This window comes from Pteropus alecto, unplaced genomic scaffold (genome assembly GCF_000325575.1).
Source record: "Pteropus alecto unplaced genomic scaffold, ASM32557v1 scaffold8, whole genome shotgun sequence".
Lineage (NCBI taxonomy): Eukaryota > Metazoa > Chordata > Mammalia > Chiroptera > Pteropodidae > Pteropus > Pteropus alecto.
This window is the reverse complement of record NW_006494609.1, coordinates 14,426,321-14,431,455: the sequence shown is the minus strand read 5'-3', so window position 1 is coordinate 14,431,455 and position 5,135 is coordinate 14,426,321.

Genomic DNA, 5,135 nt, shown 5'->3' with positions numbered 1-5,135 from the left:
CCTTGCTCTTTGGAGCAGTGGCTAATGTTTATATATATCAGTCACCGTTCCAAATGTTTTACACATGTGAACTCATTGAATCCTCCTGCTCCTGTGCGGTAGGTACTATAATCATCCCCACTTCACATGGGGAAATGGAAGCCCAGGGAGGTTGGGTGGTTTGCCCGGCTCACACGGTAAATGGCAGATTCAGGAGTTTGTATGAACTCCAGTGACTCTCAACCTCTATGGTGTCTGGACAGTCTCCCTTGTCTGAGAAATTTTAGGCACTGCTAATGAAATGAGGGTGTTGTAGGGGACAGACAGGGGCGCAGATGGCACATATCCATGCTCTGGAGACCCCCCAGGGACTTCCCCACTTCCCTCTCCCCTTTATCTGTACTCCATGCTGACCTGTCTAATTGAGGCCAGGGCCCAGGGCAATGCCAGCTGCCCACACTTCCCCGGCACTATTGATAGCCGAATTCCTTGGCCTTGGCTGACCAGCGCTTGCTCCCAGGGAAGGCTCCTCACCTATGGATAGCATTGGGAGGTCCAGGAGGTCAGAGACCCAGGTGCCATTCCAAGCACTAACTCATTTCTCTAGGGTCCTCTGGGAAGAGAGAACCTGACCAGGAAGCCTGGCCTAAGCCACACCATGATCCTGTAAGAGAATGACTCAGAATTCCCAGAGGAGTTCGTTGCTCACCTCAAAACCTTCCAGGTGATAGTGAAGGGCTGATGAGAGATTGTATATAAGGACATCGTAGGAGCAGCAAAGATAGCAAACCATTCAGGCTAGTTACTCGGCATGACCTCCATGGTGAGCCACTCAGTAAGGCTTATAGAGACCAGAACAAACTGGAGATTGGGAAAGAACTGCTTCAGCTCTGGGGAGAGAGAATCCCCTACTCATAGCTTTAAAGATGGTCGACTTCTCTCTAGGCTGGCTCTGCCTGCCCCTTGCTCCCTCCTGGCTCTGCCTGCCCCTTGCTCCCTCCTGGCTCCCTCACGCTCCTCTACTCACTATCTTCAGTGTGATTTTTGTCTTCTGATCCCTCTAGGTATTGTCCCACATTCTCTCCAAATTTCTGGCTCAAATTCACAAGAGAAAGATCCAGCCCGGATCTCTGACATCCTGATTGGGCAGAGCTCTCCCTCCAGACCATCCCATTGGCTGCTGACCAGGCTACTGATTGGCGGCTCTGAGTCTGATGTTTTCTCCTGGTCCAATCGCCTGTGGCTAAGGAGGCTAGGTCCCATGTTATTAAATATTGTTGTTGAGATAATGGATGCATTTCTCATTGTTTAAGCCATTTGGAATTGGGGATTCTTCTATCTGAGCAGCACTCTCATTAACTGAGTCGGGCCTCGTGCCCTTTGATGATGAGTCAGTTGTTCTTCTGCTTCAAAATGGCCATTTGAGTTGGGGTTTCTGTTACTTGCAACCAAAACCTCCTGGCTGGCACCCCATTTCATAGGTTTATTGCAGGATTGAATGAGTCAGACCTGTTCAAAGGTAGTCATTACCTTATAGAACTGAGGTGGGGGAGGCAGAATGTTGTCCCAAGAAATCTAGAGGTCCCACTTCTATTGTGAGCCTCCTCCCAGTGACCAACCAAAAGCAATGGGAGGCTTGTGTTTCCATCTGCAGTCATCGGTGGCTGTGCCCTGGCCCCAAGATGCCTATGCTGGAGAGGACCAGAGAAATTAACTCGACCAATGCTCTCCCACTATTTTGGTCAGGGGAGGGCACAAACTAGGCTCTGAATACTCAGTCCTGGACCAGCCTCCCTATTTCAGGAGCCAGCTTTCTATCACCCATATGGGTGGGAACATATATCTGCACCAGAGGTGTCCCCAGACTCCACAGGGCTTTACTGCAGGTTCCAATCAAGCCAACCCTGCAAATGTCTCCCTAACTCCTGGAGCTTCATGATCAAAGGGACTGTGGCTGCATCTCCAATGTAGTGTTCATGCCTAATTATGTGGGCAAGAGGTACTAGCTCAACACTGGGTACCAGGAAGGGTGGGAGGACAGGGCCATCATGGGCAGCAGAGAACATCTCATTACAGAGCAAGACTGGGCATTAAAGAAGAACCCAACCCAAATCCCCCATATTTCAGCCTCTGTTTGGACACCTCTGAAGACATAGAATCATTCCTCTGTTGTTTTATGGGGTCTTCCTTGGCACAAATAAAAATAAGCCTCTTTGTAACTTCCTCTCATTATGGTTTTCCCTCTGGGATCACTGAGTGGGCATGCCTAATACTTCATTCCACCCAGTTCTTTTACTAATTCATATATGCCCCACCTCCAGAAGCCTCACCATATCAGCCATTTATGTCTGTCCTTTTTCTAAAGTAGAGGTTGGCAAACTACAGCCCACTGGCCAAATTTGGCTATCTGTAAATAAAGTTTTATTAGAACACAGCCACACTCATTCGCTTACTATTACCGGCGCTGCTTTTGTGCTACAAAGGCCAAGATGAATAGTTGAAATAGAGACTTTGTGATCCATGAAGCTTAAACCATTTACCACCCGGCCCTTTACAGAAAGAGTTTTCTGATCCCTCTTCTAAAGCATCCGTGGTACCCTAAATGGCACAGGAGACATGAGGTATGACCTGATCTTCAGGACTGACACTTTCCTTCCCCCTCCTTGGATTCTATGTGTGTGACAGTTTGGTGCTGCTTCAGATGCTGTGGGGTTTCAGCAGCCACGGCCCAATACTGGCCCCAGGAAAACCTATGATCAACAAAAATGCCCAGGTCGCTTTTCGCACAGCCTGTTGCTAAGGCCTGTTGCCAAAACAAGCTCCCCCTGCCCTTGAGTTTTTCAGAACTTGCATTCATCTCGTTTCATTTCCTTTCGTTGCCTTCGTCCCAGCCTCTTGCCCTATAGAGACTATTTTGAACCACGAGTCTCTCATTCATCTATAAGCGAGCCTTCTCAGTTTCATGTTTTCCATATACTTCTTCGGCTTCCTTTCTGTGTGTTCATCCAAATTTTTTATTTTAAAGGAGCCCTGTAGCATGTCACTATAGACCCCCTTTCTAGGTTGTTGTTGACCTGTTGATCAATGCTCCTTAGGCATCATTAATTAACCTTCTGTGACCCCTCTCCAATTACAACCTGCAAGGGATATTTATCAGTAGGGATATTTGGGGGTATTTTGTCAAATATTTGGTGGGTTTCTATTCTCAAAGATAGCTGCCCACCTTTCAGAAACTAGAACTGCAGAATAGAAGGGACTTTGAAAATCCCCTAACTGATCCTCTTTTCTCACAGATGGTGAAATTGCAGCCCAGAAAAGTGACTGGTCCAAGTTGGCAGAGCAATGGGTGGTAGAACCAGGAGGAGGGTGCTCTTTGCATGACGCCTTGATTATTCACACAGTGTCTTAGAGTAGGCTGACTGCTGTAATGAATAGGCCCAAACATGTAAAAGATCGCAACAGCTGTTATATCTGCTCACACTAGTCCTGGGTAGGTATGCAGGGTGGATGGTCAACTGTCCTCCTCACTGTCCTTCAGAGACCCAGGCTCTCTCCATCCTGTGGCTCTGCTATCCTGTAGGGCCTCATAGTCTGCCTCCAGATGACAGAAGGCGAAAAATCCTACTTCGTCCTTGCTGAAATCCCAAATGACTCTTTGCTGGCTTTCCCCGGTCCCTCATCGTGCCCTCAAGCAATTCCTCCAGACCTCAGCCTTCTCTTGGCCCCTGTCTCGTGCTCAGCTCCTCTGCCTCAGGAAAGAGCATGACTCAAGGAGGTGTAGGGAGAGATGAGATGAGGGTGGGCCAGAAGAGAAAGACCTCGAATGCCAGGAGTCAGAGTCTGGTCTGAAGTCAGGACTGGCCAGGTGGGCAGGGCTGCAGTCCAAGTCACCATGCTGAGGGAAGCTGGGTTAATTGAGCAGCTGGTGTGCGTCCAGTAATCAACCATTCTGCAAGGAGGAAAGGAAGCCTGTTTCTCCCATCCTGTGGCAGGAGAGAACAGGAAGCAGCAGCTGGCAAGTTCACAATTGGAGTCTGCCCACACAGAATCACAAATCCTTCACTCTGAATTTAAATGTGCCTAGAGCCATGGTGTAAGAAGCAGTTTCTTTTCTGAGGAGACTCGTTCAGACTAAGGGGTCTGCCAACGGGGTCCTCTAAGAGTTAGATTTCTTTGTCACTGTTGCTATTGTGGCTGAATAGGATTGTGAACCCTTAGCCTAAATTCTTCACATTCCATATCCACCACACCCCTTACTTACTAGTAGTTTTTTGTTTTTTTTGTTTGTTTTTTGGTTTTTGGTTTATTTTTTTTAATCTATGTTGGCAAAGTCTGGGCTCTTACTCCTGGCCTTCAAGGTCATTCCCTTCTGGCCCACCCCCATCTCATCTCTCCCTGCATCTCCTTGAGCTATGCTCTTTTCTGAGGCAGTGTGGCATTGCAGGTATATGGAGTCATGCAATTCTGGTTCTGCCACCTACCAAGGGTATGGTCAATCTCTCTGTGACTCAGTTTCCTTATCTGTAAAATAGAACTAATAATAAGTAGTTAGTAGGGATATGGTATGGATTAAGTGAAATAAAGTTATGTAAAAAAAAGCCTAGCACAGTGCTCCATAAACACCACCTTCTCTGTGCCTTCCTTCTTTCTCACCTGGGTTCCCATGGCTTCCTCTTCCTCTCTGCCTAGCTAGCTGCCGCTTACGTCTCAAGCCCTACCCCCAGCATCTTTCAATGACTGTTGGGGGTAGACCGTCTCTGATCAACCCATTTCCCAGTCACCTCTTTACTGTAGTACTAATTGATGGGGAGTAGTTATATGTCTATAACCAGAACAAAATGCAGGGCTCCATGAGAATCAGTCATTGCATGAAGTTGTACTCGAAGCCAGTTTTGCAACAAAAAGTAATTTTAAAGGACATTTCAATCTTTATTCTTGCTTCTTGCAAAACAATCGAATCCATAACCCATAGCAGACTTCTCAGAAGTTCCTTTGCAACTCCCAAGTTCTCACGCACCCCAAAGAGGCAGCTCCCACAAGCCCACCCCAGCCCTACCCCCTACAGTTTTTCTTCCATTCTCCCTCCTTTAGTTCTTCATTATGTACATTGTTGGTGGGGGAGGTAAGGAGCATGAATTCTCACATATTAAAACATC